The sequence below is a fragment of the Schistocerca nitens genome, chromosome 8 (assembly GCF_023898315.1).
Source record: "Schistocerca nitens isolate TAMUIC-IGC-003100 chromosome 8, iqSchNite1.1, whole genome shotgun sequence".
Taxonomy (NCBI): Eukaryota; Metazoa; Arthropoda; class Insecta; order Orthoptera; family Acrididae; genus Schistocerca; species Schistocerca nitens.
The window spans coordinates 189,892,204-189,911,041 of record NC_064621.1 but is presented as its reverse complement, the minus strand read 5'-3'; positions in this window follow the sequence as shown (position 1 = coordinate 189,911,041).

The following is an 18,838-nucleotide window of genomic DNA, read 5'->3' as shown; positions in this document are numbered from 1 at the left end:
GGAATTAACAATACAAGAAGCCTCAGTCACAGCCACAGCTGAACAAATGAGAGACTTATTCACCATAAATCTAACAAAATATAGCTCATAGAATCCAAAATAGCCATGGGACTCCTTCAGAGAGGTTATGAGAGATGAAATACCGTACCGGATATTACAAACTTGTCCAGAACTGACCATCGAATTCAACGACAACATGTTCAATGAGACACTCATTCGCCTAGAAGATAAAATTTCTAACAAAATATAGCTCATAGAATCCAAAATAGCCATGGGACTCCTTCAGAGAGGTTATGAGAGATGAAATACCGTACCGGATATTACAAACTTGTCCAGAACTGACCATCGAATTCAACGACATGTTCAATGAGACACTCATTCGCCTAGAAGATAAAATTTCTAACAAAATATAGCTCATAGAATCCAAAATAGCTATGGGACTCCTTCAGAGAGGTTAAGAGAGATGAAATATCGTACCGGATATTACAAACTTGTCCTGAACTGACCATCGAATTCAACGACATGTTCAATGAGACACTCATTCGCCTAGAAGAAAAGATTTTAGCAAGAAAACCTCAGCACAAGTTGGAATGCAAGCACCACGAGAAGCTGCTATTAGTGTGTTAAACTTCTAACTCATAAAGGAAAAAATGTACAGCATCAACGAACTACTTCAGTACATTACTCACAACAAACCACTAACAATTAACAATGAAAAGATCTTTAAAACCTTATCATGTACCAGATCGTCAACAACACTAGCGAAATTATTTCTTTGACGTACCGGCATCTGGAAAACATTTCTAATAACTCCATTGCTGGCGGAAATACGAGCTAAACAATACATCGCACTTGCGCTAGCATCATCCAGCAATGCAGGCACATTTATAGAATGAGGACGAATTGCCCGTTCTGTCCCACAGTTACCGTAGAATATAGCCGAAGAACAATTTCCGGTATTTAAGATGTGAATAAAATCTAAATAGCATCTCGATCGACACAATGGTGTACGTTGAAGAAAGCATGAACCTCCCTACAGAATTTTTAAAATCTTAGCAAGTACCAGGAATGCCATTGCACTGCCTTCGACTTAAAACTGAGTCCCTGCTCATACTACTCAGAAATCTCAACTCACCAAAACAATGTAACAGGAGTGATCGCCAAACAGCTATCCATTAACAGCATTGAAGCCGAACTTATGACTGGAAAGCACAAAGGACACACTCTATTTTATTTATCCTCAGAATACCAATGATATCGGCTGAACCACCATTCCAATTTAAAAGACTTTTATTTCCAATCAAGTTAGCCAACAGTTTACAATTTACAAACCGCAGCGACAAACTTTAACATATTGTTGGATGAACCTCAAAAACTTCTGCTTCTTTCACGGTCAAGTATACGTAACTGGCTCTCTAGTAGGAAATTGGAAACAATTGTACAAATATACCAGAGATAACTAAATGAAAAATATTGTTTTGTAAACAGTCAGAATATGTTTTCAATAAAATTCTTTACCTCTTATAGTTTAACAAGTATTGTAAATATTAAAATATGTTCTCAATAAATTTTTTACCTCTTATTTATAGTTTATCCTATTATTCCAACTATCACACAATTTCATACCAACTTCCTGAACTAAGTTGGGTACTCCAGCTAGTAGCTAACAAAATAGGATCTAAAAAACGAGATATTCTCGTATGTAGAGGTAATGATATATGTTCTGATCACCCTCTAGTTACTTCAAAGGTAGAAATAGAGAAAATGGAGGAAACAAACCAATGCAAAGAAAACACAAACCCAAAATTTGAAGCACGAAGCTCATGTTAAAATATAAAATAGCTTAAGGAACGTCAATAAAGATTCACACGCAAATTGCAAATGCTGGATACTAAAGACAATATTTCAGAAGAATGGAAAAGGTTAAAATCAGCTGTGCAGAAAATAACTAAAGAAGTATTAGGAGAAAATTAAATGTCGAACCAGGAAAGGAGTCTGAAAATATGAAATACAGGAACAGGCAACAATACTAAATAAAAACAAAATGCTTACAATTCCTATTTAAAAGCACAGATTAATGAGGCCTGGGAAATATATAAACCGAAAAGAAATAAAAAAAATATGGTAAAACTGTAGCGTAGTAAATCCCGGGAGCGATTCATTGTTATGTAGAATGTGCCATGTACACTAGACAGAAAGTAGCGTTTAAACGTATGGAATATATGAATAACACAAACAAAGATTCTGCAAAAATAAAATCAAAGGATAAACCATTGCTGGAATTTATATTATCATGACAGAGAAAAAAGTTATTTGAAGACTGTTAATGACTCTGTAGGTTTAGTAGACGTAAGAGAATTCAAAGCAACCTTATGTGTAACAAAATATAAAAAGTCTCTGTATGTCCATCTTTTTAGAAATGGTTGTGGTACTCGGCTGTTCGACTGAGGATTTAAAATTAAAGACCTTTCCACAGTCAAGTTTCAACCGTATTTTACTTGGCAACCAGTTTCAGTGTTTCATGACGCTATCTGCAATAAAAAAGCTACAGTGCTAGTGGAAGTAATGCTGAATCCATGCCCGAGACAGGATTAGAATTTGCAACCGTAGCGGTCTCGCGGTTCCAGACTGACCCGCCTAGAACCGCATGGCCACACCTAGCTATGAGTAGATGGATTAAATACAGTTAGAAATTAAAGTTGGATCTAGCATACCATTAAATACTATGATATGTACTGATGAATGCACAATTATACAAGAAACTGAAGATAATTTACAAATAGTAGTATACAGACGAACCAAAATGCATTGTACTACAACTTCACTACAAGTGCAAATAAAACTAAGATAATGGCTTTCAGAGGGAAGAATCCAGTGGCGCCGAAAATAAGAATAAACCAGAAAATTTTACATCAGTTATCCCATATCAGTTATCTAGAATTTGATATAAGTTTTCACTATAAATATCTGAATAAATGTCCTGCAGAAATTAGGGAAGAGAAACAGGATGGGATACATATGAAATTTATTAAGTTATGGCTGTATCTAATCTTTTGTACGGATCTGAATCATGGGCAGTTAGAAAAAATTGAAAAATCACATATACAGGAAACAGATATGAAGTCAGGGGATGTAACAAAATGGAACAAATAAAAAATGAAACTGTAATATCAGATTTAATAATCTTTCCAGTTAGTGACAAGATACAAGGGAATGCAATGAAATGGGGGAATCATGTTAACAGAATGATAGGAGATAGGTTACCAAGAACTAGACTTCATAAGATATGGAAGGATGATAGACACTGTAACAGGTGACTATAGCACCAAAAGATTGAAGGACACGATGATGACGTCTATGCAGATGTCAGGTTATCAAAAGGTGCACTGATAACTGACTTGGAAGTGTTAGAGAAAGATGAAATGAACAGGTATAGTGAACGCATTATTGTAGCCAAGATAGACACGAAACCCACGTCCACTACAGTAGTACAAGTTTATATGCCAACTAGCTCTACAGATGATGAAGAAATTGATGAAATGTATGACGAGATAAAAGAAATTATTCAGGTAGTGAAGGGAGACGAAAATTTAATAGTCATGGTTGACTGGAATTCGGTAGTAGGAAAAGGAAGAGAAGGAAAAGTAGTAGGTGAACATGTAATGTTGGTAAGAGATGAAAGAGGAAGCCACCTTGTAGAATTCTGCACAGAGCATAACTTAATGATAGCTGACACTTGGTTCAAGAATCATGAAAGAAGGTTGTATACATGGAGGAAGCCTGTAGATACTAGAAGGTATCAAATAGATTACATAATGGTAAGACAGAGATTTAGTAAACAGGTTTTAAATTGTAAGACTTTTCCAGGAGCAGATGTGGACTCTGGCCATAATCTATTGGTTATGAACTATAGATTAAAACTGAAGAAACTGCAAAAAGGTGGGAATATAAGGAGATGCGACCTGGATACACTGGCTAAACCAGAGGATGTACAGAGTTTTAGAGAGAGCATAAGGGAACAATTGAGAGGAATGGGGTAAAGAAATACAATAGAAGAACATTGGGCAGCTTTGAGAGACATAATATTGAAGGTAGAAGAGGATCAAGTAAGTAAAAAGACGAGGGCTAGTAGAAATTCTTGGGTAACAGAAGTAATAGTGAATTTAATTGATGAAAGGAGAAAATATAAAAAATGCAGTAATTGAAGCAGGCAAAAAGGAGTACAAACGTCTCAAAAATGAGATCGATAGGAAGCGCAATATGGCTAAGCAGGGATGGCTAGAGGACCAATGTAAGGATGTAGAGGCTAATCTCACTAGGGATAAGATAGTTACTGCCTACAGGAAAATTAAAGTGACCTTTGGAGAAATGAGAATCAGTTCTATGAATATCAAGAGCTCAGATGGAAACCCAATTCTAAGCAAAGAAGGGAAAGCAGAAAGGTGGAACGAGTATATAGAGGATCCATACAAGGGCGATGTACTTGAGGACAATATTATGGAAATGGAAGAGGATGTAGATGAATATGAAATGGGAGATATGATACTGTGTGAAGAGTTTGACAGAACACTGAAAGATCTAAGTCGAATTAAGGCCCCAGGAGTAGACAACATATCATTAGGACTACTGAAAGCCTTGCGAGAATTAGTTCTTACAAAACTTTACCATCTGGTGAGCAAGATGTATGAGACAGGCGAAATACCCTTACACTTCAAGAAGAATATAATAATTCCAATCCAAAAGAAAGCAGGTGTTGACAGGTGTGAAAATTACCGAACTATCAGTTTAATAAGTCACAGCAGCAAAACACTAACGCGAATTCTTTACAGACGAATGAAAAAGCTGGTAGAAGCTGATAATGAGGAAGATCGTTTTGATTCCGTAGAAATATTGGAATACGTGAGGTAATACTGACCCTACGACTTATCTTAGAAAATAGATTAAGGAAAGGCAAACCCACAGTTCTAGCATTTGCAGATTTAGAGAATGCTTTTGACAATGTTGTCTGGAATACTCTCTTTCAAAATCTGAAGGTGGCAGAGGTCATGTACAGGGAGCGAAAGGCTATTTACAATTTGTACAGAAACCAGATGGCAGTTACAAGAGTCGAGGGACATGAAAGGAAACAGTGGTTGGGAAGAGAGTGAGACAGTGATGTAGTCTCTCCCCGATGTTATTCAATCTGTATATTGAGCAAGCAGTAAAGGAAACAAACGGAAAATTCAGTATAGGTATTGAAATCCATGGAGAAGAAGTAAAAACTTTGAGGTTTGCCGATGACATTGTAGTTGTGTCAGAGACAGCAAACGACATGGAAGTGTAGTTGAATGGAATGGATAGTATCTTGAACTGAGGATATAAGAAGAAGATCAACGAAAGCAAAACCAGGATAATTAAATGTAATCGAATTAAGTCGGGTGATGCTGCGGTAATTAGATTTGGAAATGAGACACTTAAAGTAGTAAAGGAGTTTTGCTATTTAGGGAGCAAAACCACTGATGATGGTCGAAGTAGAGAGGATATAAGATGTAGACTAGCAATGGCGAGGAAAGCATATCTGAAGAAGAGAAATTTGTTAACATCGAGTATAGATTTAAGTGTCAGGAAGTCGTTTCTATAAGGATTTTGTATGGAGTGTAGCCATGTATGGAAGTGAAACATTGACGAAAAATAGGTTGGACAGGAAGAGAATAGAAGCTTTCGAAATGTAGTGCTACAGAAGAGTGCTGAAGATTAGATGGGTAGATCACATAACTAATGAGGACGTATTGAATAGAATTGGGGAGAAGAGGAGTTTGTGGCACAACTTTACTAGAAGAAGGGATCGGTTGGTAGGGCACATTCTGATGCATCAAGGGATCACCAGTTTAGTATTGGAGGGCAGCGAGGAGGGTAAAAATCCTAGAGGGAGACCAAGAGATGAATACACTAAACAGATTCAGAAGGATGTAGGTTGCAGTAGGTACTGGGAGATGAAGAAGCTGGCACAGGATACAGTAGCATGGAGAGCTGCATCAAACCAGTCTCAGGACTGAAGACCAAAACAACAGATCAACATGTTGAAACTAATGTACGATTGCTAAAAACAGCTATGTTTGAAACTGTGCGTGGGAAATAACATGTTGTCACACTGAGAAAATTGAGACATTCGACATCACATATGTGGTATATAATTAAACTGAGCCTTAGTTGTTTACTACACTACGGCATTGGAATCGAACTTTGAATGTTTACAATTGTAGAGACGAAGACAGGGAACGACGGCGTAAACCAGCAGCTGATACTCTCTCCCTTTTTAGTAATGTTTTGTGATGTAGTGTATAATGCAGTAATTAATCTTCAAAAACTCTGTATTACTAATTTATTAATTGCATGTGAAAGCAACGTAACAATAACTCTGTCCACAGGCTCTGGCGAACCCATCGGAACTGACTGACCACTGTGTCATCCAGTACGGACGGTGTAGTCTAATTGGTTGTGTTACGGACGGGAGTGGAGCCAGCACACCGTTCTCCCATCGTTTGTGGGATTTAGTGACCAGGAGCCGCTGCTACTCGGTCAAGCAGCTCCTCAGTGGACGTCACGAAGCTGAGTGCAACCCCTTTTGTGTTCTCTCACTAAGGAAAAGTCTTTAGCTGTACCTGGAATCCGTCCCGGGTCATGTGCCTGTCAGTCAACCACGATTATCACTCTGTTGTGGTGGATGACACACAGAATGACACAAGCCTGTGACTTGTCGTCTGATGTACGAAATAAATTCTCAGTATATATGTCACTTTATCCATCCTCAATAACTTTAAGAGTACTTCTTGAAAATAAAAAAACAGTCATGTGCACATCAGAAATTTTGTTGCTTGACCGGTTTCAGGAACCCAATGCCATTCTACAGAAGACTGTACAGACAGACCTGCCACATATGAGTACAAGATACTTATAAACATAAAAATGTCCGCCCCGATAGCTGAATGGTCAGTGCGACGCACTGCCGTCATAAGGGGCCCGGGCTCGGTTCCCGGCTGGGTCGGGGATTTTTCCCGCTCAGGGAGTGGGTGTTGTGTTGTCTTCATCATCATCCCATCCCCATCCGGCGTGCAGGTCGCCCAGTGTGGCGTCGAATGAAATATGACCTGCACCAAGGCGGCCGGACCTGCTGCGTAGGGGGCCTCCCGTCGAATTACGCCAAACGCTCTTTTTATTTTATTTCAGTATAAAAATTATAGAAACAAAAGTGTAAAAATTTCAGCTTAAGAGATGGTTCTTACTGGGCCCATGGTGCATTTTGCGCGTTGTGTGCGCGGTCGCATTTCCTGCGACATACTATTATCTACACTACACCGATCCATTGATGTGCTCTAAAACTCACCACAGGACTGCTATCAATGTCGCTAGTTACATCTGTTTCATGAAACGTATTTTCAGCCGTGTATGTACTGCAGTACAGTTTGTTTACTGTAACACTTGTATACACTTCCTCTCCTCTTCATATCTAGTACTGACTAGGGACTGCCTCTCCACTTACTCCAGTTACAGCTTTCTCGAGCATGATATGCTTCGCACTTTGCTTTGATCGCAGGTTCCCTGACAGCACTCTGTTGATCTCATTTCACCTGTTTCAGTGGCCAGTATATAAACTTCCCATCCACAGCATCTTGTTGTTTGTATGAACTTATATTATTAAACAGTAATATGTATGATTGTATGTATTAGTTTGTACGCTTGTTATGATCACTCACTTTTTCGTTTACATTTTGTGGCTGCTACAACTGGTAAGCTTTTACTCAGTTATTTTATCTTACATTTACCTGAACTAACACCTGCACTTTTTTAGGTAACTTCATTGCAGAATGTCGTGGAACACATATAACTACGAGGGTAATCCCAAAAGTAAGGTCTTCTGCTTACCTGCAGAACTGTTTGTTTGGCAATTGGTCACACTGTTATGAAGAGTGCTGCACGCGCTGTGTGTAAACATGCGCACGCCGCACTGAGGCGGTTAGTCTTGGCTTGGCAGCCGTTGAGAATGGAGTTCCCGTTGGATGTTATGGCCAAGTCCGAATTGCGAGCAGTTATTCGGTTTTTGAACGCAAAGGGCACTGCGCCGATTGAAATCCACCGCCAATTGACGGACGTGTATGGTGAGTCGTGCATGGATGTCAAAAATACTCGTAAGTGGTGTAGAGAAATTGCAGCTGGTCGGACCGAAATTCAAGACGAACAAAGGAGCGGGAGACCGTCAGTCTCTGAGGAGACAGTGTTGAAGATTGAGCAAAGCATACGTGAAGATCGGCGGATCACCCTGGATGATCTCTGCACGTTGGTTCCTGAGGTTTCCCGAAGCACCGCTCACAGAATTTTAACGGAAACATTGAACTGCCGGAAGGTATGCGCAAGATGAGTGCCACGCATGCAGACTGAGGACGACATGCGGCAACGAGTTGATGCTTCCCGCGCATTTTTTTCTCCGTCTTGCAGCCGAACAGGACAACTATCTAGACTCAGTTGTCACGGGTGACGAAACCTGGGCATACCACTTTACACCTGAGACCAAGCAACAATCACGCCAGTGGCGGCATCCTCCTTCGCCAAAGCTGCGGACATTCATAGTCTGCCGGTAATTTCATGACAACGGTTTTTTGGGGTCGTAAAGGGGTATTGTTGGTCGACTTTATGCCCACGAGGACCGCAATTGACGTTAAAAGGTACTGTGAGACTCTGAAAAAACTCAAACTGGCAACTGAGAACCGGAGAAGAGGAATGTTGAGCAAGGGCGTACACATTCTCCATGACAACGCTCGTCCACACATCGCTCAGCAAACCGTTGCTCTCCTGCAACAGTTTCAGTGGAATGTAATCGCCCACCCACCCTATAGTGCTGACTTGGCACCCAGTGACTATCACTTGTTCCCCAAGTTAAAAGAACATTTCGACAGAAAGCGACTCAGCTGCGACGACGAGTTGAAAGAAGAGGTTAATGACTTTCTGAACAGCATGGCGGCGAGCTGGTATGACAAGGGCATACAAAAACTGACACTGCGTCTACAAAAATGCTTCAAGAGCAATGGTGATAATGTCGGAAAATAGCTAAATGTTCAAGCTGTAAACTGATGTAAACCATTGTATAAATAAACAGGTCTATGTACTCATAAAAATAGGAAAACTTACTTTTGGAATTACCGTAGAATATTACTTTATATGTAAAATTGTCCTACATATCATATGCATTTCATCATTTCATGTTCAAATGTTAAGACAGGCCTATATGAAATTAATTTATGTAATGACTTCACAATTTTCTTTACCTTTTTTTTCCTGTAAGAAGAAAGAAATACTGAGTGAAAATAAAAATACAAAAGAAAGATTTAACTTCTTTTAATCAAGTCAGCATATATTGGATCGATATTAATTGACAGATAGATGGTGGCCGATAATTCAATGAAGTTTTCCAAAAATTGTTTTTGTATTTGGAACACTGAAGAAAGATGTGGGATTTTGTTATCAGCAGTATCAGAGTTGTCTGTGCTGGTAGTAACAAGAACAAATATACTACTGGCCATTAAAATTGCTACGCCAAGAAGAAATGCAGATGATACACGGGTATTCATTGAACAACTATATTATACTACAACTGACATGTGATTCCAATTTCACTCAAATTTGGGTGCATAATTCCCTCGAAATCAGTACCCAGATTTACCACCGTTATAAAGGCCTTGATACGCCTGGGCATTGAGTGAAACAGAGCTGGGATGGCGTGAACAGGTACAGCTGCGCGTGCAGCTTCAACACGATACGACAGTTCAACAAGATTAGTGACTGGCGTATTGTGACTAGCCAGTTGCGCGGCCACCATTGACCAGACTTCTCAGTTGGTGAGAGATCTGGAGAATGTGCTGGCCAGGTCAGCAGGCGAACATATCCTGTATCCAGAAAGGTCTGTCCAGGACCTGCAAGATGCGGTCGTGCATTATCCTGCTGAAATGTAAGGTTTCGCAGGGATCGAATGAAGGGTAGAGCCACGGGTCGTAACACATCTAAAATGTAACTTCCACTGTTCAAATTGCCGTCAATGCGAACAAGAGGTGACCGAGACGTGTAACCAATGGCACCCCATACCATCACACCGGGTGATATGCTAGTATGGCGATGACGAATAGACGCTTCCAATGTGCGTTCACCGCGATGTTGCCAAACACGGATGCGACCATCATGTTGCTGTAAACAGAACCTGGATTCATCCGAAAAAATCGCGTTTATGCATTCGTGCACCCAGGTTCGTTGTTGAGTACACCATCGCAGGCGCTCCTGTCTACAGATGCAGCGTCAAGGGTAACCGCAGAGCTCGTCTCCGAGCAGATAGTCCATGCTGCTGCAAACGTCGTCGAACTGTTCGTGCAGATGGCTGCTGTTTTGCAAACGTCCACATGTGTTGACTCAAGGATCGAGACGTACTTGCACGATCCGTTACAGCCATGCGGATGAAATGCCTGTCATCTCAACTGCTAGTGATACGAGGCCGTTGGGATCCAGCACGCCGTTACGTATCATGCTCCTGAACCCACCGATTCCATATTCTGCTAACAGCGACCAGCCATGTCACGACACGATAAACCGCAATCGCGACAGGCTACAACAATCAGACCCGTATCAAAGTCGGGAACGTGATGGTACGCATTTCTCCGCCTTACACGAGGCATCACAACAACGTTCACCAGGCAACGCCGATCAACTGCTGTTTGTGTATGAGAAATCGGTTGGAAACTTTCTTCATGTCAGCACGTTATAGATGTCGCCAACGGTGCCAGCTTTCTGTGAATGCTCTGAAAAGCTAATCATTTGCATATCACAGCATCTTCTTCCTGCCGGTTAAATTTCGCGTCTGTAGCACGTCACCTTTGGAGTGTAGCAATTTTAATGTCCAGTGGTGTATATTGGACGAAAAGTGTTGTCAATATTCAGAATTTAGTGGAGCCTACTGGTAATTATATTCTGATAGTAAAGAATTTAAATGTGTATAAATTGGCTGAAAGAAGCGAGGTTCCAGCTACATTTCATCCAAGTATGCTTGTGTCTACGGGATGACGACAAGAAGATGTATTTTAAGGCACATGTTGGAATCAATAATGGGGAGGCATTGCAGTTGAAAATTAGAGTTTGTAATGGACACGTCGGAATGAGGGAACAGCAGCTCCAGAATCACACAAATTTAGGGTTGTTTCAAGAATGTTACTTTCACTCTGCAGTTGGATATGATTTCCTTTGAAAGACTCTAGCATATTAAAACTTTGTGGTTGGCTGGGATTTCAGCCTGAGCTCTTGCCTTTGCTGTCAGTAAATTGAGGTATTTATTTATGATTCTAGACTCATCCTTACAGATATACTCGTACATGCAGTAGTACGTCTCTGCTACTATCCAAACTTGACAGATGTGCTGAATACCTTGCACTACCAACACACTTTCAGAAGTAAAATGAGGCTGCTGTCAGTACGTAGAATGAGGAAGGCGCGATCTATCTGAGTTCGACGGAGGACAGATTGTGATTGTCCGAGGCTAGGCACAAGCATTTTGCCAACTTCACGGGTTGTTGGTTGCTCGAGGAGTGCTTTGGTTGTCTTCAACACATGGTGAATCAGCACGAGGGTTTTGCCAACTTCACGGGTTGTTGGCTGCACGAGGAGTGATTTGGTGAGTGTCTTCAACACGTGGTAAATCAGCACGAGCATTTTGCCAACTTCACGGGTTGTTGGCTACTCGAGGAGTGCTTTGGTGAGTGTCTTCAAGATGTGGTGAATCAGCACGAGCATTTTGCCAACTTCACGGGTTGTTCGCAGTTTGAGGAGTACTTTGGTGAGTGTCTCCAACACGTGGTGAATCAGCACGAGCATTTTGCCAACTTCACGGGTTGTTGGCTGCTCGAGCAGTGCTTTGGTGAGGGTCTTCAACACGTGGTGAATCAGCACGAGCATTTTGCCAACTTCACGGGTTGTTGGCTACTCGAGGAGTGCTTTGGTGAGTGTCTTCAACACGAGGTGAATCAGCACGAGCATTTTGCCAACTTCACGGGTTGATGGCTGCTCGAGGAGTGCTTTGGTGAGTGTCTTCAACACGTGGTGAATCAGCACGAGCATTTTGCCAACTTCACGTGTTGTTGGCTGCTTGAGGAGTGCTTTGGTGAGTGTCTTCAACACATGGTGAATCAGCACGAGCATTTTGCCAACTTCACGGGTTGTTGGCTGCTCGAGGAGTGCTTTGGTGAGTGTCTTCAACACTTGGTGAATCAGCACGAGCATTTTGCCAACTTCACGGGTTGTTGGCTGCTCGAGGAGTGGTTTGGTGAGTGTCTTCAACACGTGGTGAATCAGCATGAGCATTTTGCCAACTTCATGGGTTGTTGGCTCTTCGAGGAGTGCTTTGGTAAGTGTCTTCAACACGTGATGAATCAGCACGAGCAATTTGCCAACTTCACGGGTTGTTGGCTGCTCGAGGAGTGGTTTGGTGAATGTCTTCAACACGTCGTGAATCAGCATGAGCATTTTGCCAACTTCACGGGTTGTTGGCTCTTCGAGGAGTGCTTTGTTGAGGGTCTTCAACACGTGGTGAGTCAGCACGAGCATTTTGCCAACTTCACGGGTTGTTGGCTGCTCGAGGATTGCTTTGATGAGTGTCTTCAGCACGTGGCGAATGAGCATGAGCATTTTGCCAACTTCACGGGATGTTGGCTGCTCGAGGAGTGCTTTGTTGAGTGTCTTCAACACGTGGTGAATCAGCACGAGCATTTTGCCAACTTCACGGGTTGTTGGCTGCTCGAGCAGTGCTTTGGTGAGGGTCTTCAACACTTGGTGAATCAGCACGAGCATTTTGCCAACTTCACGGGTTTGTTGGCTGCTCGAGGAGTGCTTTGGTGGGCGTCTTCAACACGTGGTGAATCGGCATGAGCGTTTTGCCAACTTCATGGGTTGTTGGCTCTTCGAGGAGTGCTTTGGTGAGTGTCTTCAACACGTGGTGAATCAGCACGAGCATTTTGCCAACTTCAAGGGTTGTTAGGTGCTCGAGGAGTGCTTTAGTGAGTGTCTTCAACACGTGGTGAATCAGCACGAGCATTTTGCCAGCTTCACGGGTTGTTGGCTACTCGAGGAGTGCTTTGGTGTGTGTCTTCAACACGAGGTGAATCAGCATGAGCATTTTGCCAACTTCACGGGTTGTTGGCTACTCGAGAAGTGCTTTGGAGAGTGTCTTCAACACGTGGTGAATCATCACGAGCATTTTGCCAACTTCACGGGTTGTTGGCTGCTTGAGGAGTGCTTTGGTGAGTGTCTTCAACACTTGGTGAATCAGCACGAGCATTTTGCCAACTTCACGGGTTGTTGGCTGCTCGAGGAGTGGTTTGGTGAGTGTCTTGAACACGTGGTGAATCAGCATGAGCATTTTGTCAACTTCATGGGTTGTTGGCTGTTCGAGGAGTGGTTTGGTGAGCGTCTTCAACACGTGATGAATCAGCACGAGCAATTTGCAAACTTCACGGGTTGTTGGCTGCTCGACAAGTGGTTTGGTGAGTGTCTTCAACACGTCGTGAATCAGCATGAGCAATTTGCCAACTTCACGGGTTGTTGGCTCTTCGAGGAGTGCTTTGGTGAGTGTCTTCAACACGTGGTGAGTCAGCACGAGCATTTTGCCAACTTCACTGCTTGTTGGCTGCTCGAGGATTGCTTTGATGAGTGTCTTCAACACGTGGCGAATGAGCATGAGCATTTTGTCAACTTCACGGGATGTTGGCTGCTCGAGGAGTGCTTTGTTGAGTGTCTTCAACACGTGGTGAATCAGCACGAGCATTTTGCCAACTTCACGGGTTGTTGGCTGCTCGAGGAGTGCTTCGGTGAGTGTCTTCAAGACTTGGTGAATCAGCATGAGCATTTTGCCAACTTCACGGGTTGTTGGCTGCTCGAGGAGTGCTTTGGTGAGTGTCTTCAACACGTGGTGAATCAGCATGAGCATTTTGCCAACTTCACGGGTTGTTGGCTCTTCGAGGAGTGCTTTGGTGAGTGTCTTCAACACGTGGTGAGTCAGCACGAGCATTTTGCCAACTTCACGGGTTGTTGGCTGCTCGAGGAGTGCTTTGATGAGTGTCATCAACACGTGGCGAATCAGCATGAGCATTTTGCCAACTTCACGGGTTGTTGGCTCTTCGAAGAGTGCTTTGGTGAGTGTCTTCAACACGTGGTGAGTCAGCACGTGCATTTTGCCAACTTCACGGGTTGTTGGCTGCTCGAGGAGTGCTTTGATGAGTGTCTTCAACACGTAGCGAATCAGCATGAGCATTTTGCCAACTTCACGGGTTGTTGGCTGCTCGAGGAGTGCTTTGGTGAGTGTCTTCAACACGTGGTGAATCAGCATGAGCATTTTGCCAACTTCACGGGTTGTTGGCTGCTCGAGGAGTGCTTCGGTGAATGTCTTCAAGACTTGGTGAATCAGCATGAGCATTTTGCCAACTTCACGGGTTGTTGGCTGCTCGAGGAGTGCTTTGGTGAGTGTCTTCAACACGTGGTGAATCAGCATGAGCATTTTGCCAACTTCACGGGTTGTTGGCTCTTCGAAGAGTGCTTTGGTGAGTGTCTTCAACACGTGGTGAGTCAGCACGTGCATTTTGCCAACTTCACGGGTTGTTGGCTGCTCGAGGAGTGCTTTGATGAGTGTCTTCAACACGTAGCGAATCATCATGAGCATTTTGCCAACTTCACGGGATGTTGGCTGCTCGAGGAGTGCTTTGTTGCGTGTCTTCAACACGTGGTGTATCAGCAGGAGCATTTTGTCAACCTCACGGGTTGTTGGCTGCTCGAGGAGTGCTTTGATGAGTGTCTTCAACACGTGGCGAATCAGCATGAGCATTTTGCCAACTTCACGGGATGTTGGCTGCTCGAGGAGTGCTTTGTTGAGTGTCTTCAACACGTGGTGAATCAGCAGGAGCATTTTGCCAACTTCACGGGTTGTTGGCTGCTCGAGGATTGCTTCGGTGAGTGTCTTCAACTTGTGGTGAATCGAAGGCTTAACCATGTACAGACGTCGTGGGTTTGGCGGCTACACCTCATTACAGATTTGGGACATTGTAGCCTGGGCAGACTGGTAAAACAGGAGAGACGGCGAACTGTAGTGACACTAAAATCAGACTTTAAATTTGGCACAGTACAATTGTGTGTGAACACACAGTGCACCGAGCGCTCCTAACTATAGACCTCCGCAACAGATGGTTGAAATGGCTCTGAGTACGATGGCACTTATCTGCTGAGGTCATCAGTCCCCAACAACTTAGAACTACTTAAACGTAATTAATCCAAGGACATCACACATATCCATGCCCGAGGCAGGATTCGAGCCTCCTACCGTAGCGATTGCGCGGCTCCAGACTGTAGCGCCTAGAACCGCTCGGACACTCCGGCCGGCCCTTCCCAACAGACGACCTATGCGTGAGCGAATGATATCGGCAACTACGACTGGAATGGACACATGCCCATACGTACTGTCAGCTGCACCAGTGGAAGAGCGCTGCATAGTCTGTAAATCCCGAAACCTTCTTCATCATGGCGATGGGAGAGCGCGAATCCGTCGATATCCAACGGAACAGTTCCTTGACACCTTTACTGCGGAACGAAGACATGCTGGCAGCCGCTCCGTTATGCTCTCCGGAACATTAATGTGGGCATCCGTGGGAGAGTGAGCTCGTGCAAGGCACTGTGACGGTCAAGACGTATCGCACACTGGTTGCAGACCACGTACACCCCTTCAAGACGATCATATTTCCCGACGGCAGTGGGATTTTTCAACAAGACAATGCGCCATGTCACAAGTGGAGGAATGTGAATGGGTGGTTTTGAGAACTCAGTGACGAGTTCCAATTGATGTCTAGCCCCAGATCTCGGCAGGTCTGAGCCTAATCGAGCACATCCGGAATTTGAACGTAGCACCAGAGCTCTTCGGCCCCTCCCCGTACTTTACGGTGACTTGTGTGCGCAAACGTGATGCCAACTCCCTCCTGCGACCTACGCAGGTGTCGTTGCTTCCATGCAACTATGTTTCTCCGCTTTTATCCGTGCCAAAAACTGACGTACGGACTATCAGGTAGGTATTTCTTGCAATGTGTCATAAGAAGGCTTCCATGCTGAATTTTTTATGCTACTTGTCGTACACCCTTGATATATAATATGTCGTCTACCCTTTATTTACGGTTTTGTACCTTTCTTATTCAGGGTGAGTCACTAACTATTGCCAGCACGCATAACTCCGAAAGTGTGATAGGAGCTGAAAAGTTTGTGGGAAAAAGGTGGCATGGGACAGATGGGGGGGGGGTTAGTATGAAGTTGGTTTTTTGTTTCTAGGTGGGGTCGCGTCAGAGAGATGAAGGTCAACTTTATGTTTTGTTTTTAAGTGGGATACTATAGTTTGGTACTTACTTTCTGATAGAGGCTATTGAGACGAATCCAATGATGTGTAACAGTAAAGTTTTTGAAGGTCAACGAAGGTCAGAAAGGTTGTATGAACGTCGATTTAGGGAAGGTGTTCGATGTGATGACCATTGGTATCAATGCATTGGTGCAATCTTCTTATCATGGATTGAGTGGTATTCCTTATCACATCGGCACTTATCGAAGCACATGCTCTGACAATTCTCTCTCGCATATCTTCAGGCGTAGCTGGAACTTCTTTATAGACAGTGTCTTTTACGAATACACACAGGAAAAAAATCCAGAGGCGTTAACTCTGGCGAACGAGCCGGCCATGGCACATCTGCTCAGCGTCCAGACCAATGATTTGGGAATTGTATCTGCAATTCATTTCTAGCCATCAGCGAAAAATGTGCCGGACACCCATCGTGTTGATACCACATCCTGTTCCTTGTTCCTAAAGGTATTTCTTCCAATAACAGACCTAATGTTTCTTGCAGGAATGTGCTGCACTTCCTACCATTAAGATTTCCTTCGATGCCACCAACATGGATTTTTCAGTTACCCAATAATGCATCTTATGCAATTTAACTTTTCCATAGTGCGTGAATGTAGCTTCGTCGGTAAATTAAATCTAATTAATAAAGGCGTCATCTCTCTGAATATGAAGTTGAGCCCATCGGCAGAATTTAATGCGACGCCAGTTAATTCTTGGTGGAGACTGATATGGTAAGGATAATATTTAAGGCGATGCAGAACACGAACAACACTACTCTGGCTCATGCCAGATTCCCTTGCGATTTGACGCGAACTAACACAATCATATCGAACCACAGTGGCCAGAGTACAAATTTTCGTTTCCTCGTTAGTAACTTTCCATTGCTGGATATGTTTCCGATGCCTTAAAGATCCAGTTGTTCTCAATTTATCACACACATATTTAAATGTACGACGTGTAGGGTGAGTACGTTGAGAATATCTTTCAGCGTACAAGTCTCCAGCTCTCACTGAATTTCGTTGGTATTCTCCGTAAATGAGAAGCATATCGACTTCTTCTCATAAGGAATACAACATTCACATTCGCCTAATTCGATGATACTACTCTTACCATTCCTATTAGCGTTGTATTGCGAAACCGTCGAATGGTGTTTACATGTCAACGGCATCTTAGATGGATCCGCCGCATTATGCGAATATTTACTATACGCATGATATAAAAATCACTTTGTCTTCAGGCTACGAGTGGACTACCAGGACCATCCGACCGCCGTGTCATCCTTGGTGTAGGATGCGGATAGGAGGGGGCCGGCCGAAGTGGCCGTCCGGTTCTAGGCGCTGCAGTCTGTAACAGCGAGACCGCTACGGTCGCAGGTTCGAATCCTGCATCGGGCTTGGATGTGTGTGATGTCCTTAGGTAAGTTAGGTTCAACTAGTTATAAGTTCTAGGGGACTAATGACCTCAGACGTTGAGTCCCATAGTGCTCAGAGCCATTTGAACCATTTGATAGGAGGGTCATGGGATCAGCACACCGCTCTCCCGGTCGTTATGATGGTATTCTTGACCGAAGCCGCAACTATTCGGTCGAGTTGGTCCTCAATTGGCATCTCGAGGCTGAGTGCACCCCGAGAAATGGCAACAGCGTATGGCGGCCTCGATGGTGACCCATCCAAGTGCCGACCACACCCGACAGCGCTTAACGTCGGTGATCTCGAGACCGGTGTAGCCACTGCGGCAAGGCCGTTGCCTATACGCATGATGATATACAGGGGAGAATTGTCAGAGCAGGTGTTTCGATAAGTGTCGATATGATAAGGAATACCACTCAATTCATGAAAAGAATATTGCAGCATTACGTCGAAACCAATGGTCATCACTTCGAACACCTGTAAATGGACGCTCATGCCACCTTTGTGACCTTCGTTGACCTTCAAAGACATTATTGTTACACATCGTTGGATTCGTCTCGATAGCCGCTATCAGAAAACAAGTACCAAACTATAGCATACCATTTAAAAAAACAAAGTTGACCTTCTTATCTCTGACGCGATACCACTTAGCAACAAAATACCAACTTCATATTATTGCCCCTGTTGTCTCATGCAACATTTTTCCGACAAACATTTCAACTACTGTCATACTTTTGGAGTTATTCTAGGTGGCAATAGTTAGTGACTTACCCTGAATGATATTCATTTTTGTATGTTCTGGCATTTCACAATAATCTGAAGATGTTTAGGAACATGGTCGCTTCTGCACTAACAGAAGAAATTTGGCCCTAAACTATTGATATTTAATTCCACATCATATATTAGTCTGAGATATAGTTCTGATGTAGTATGGCAAAGAAGTTTCCATTTATAATGTATCTGTTAAAAATGTAACGAATTTCTTCATTTGATAAATGAA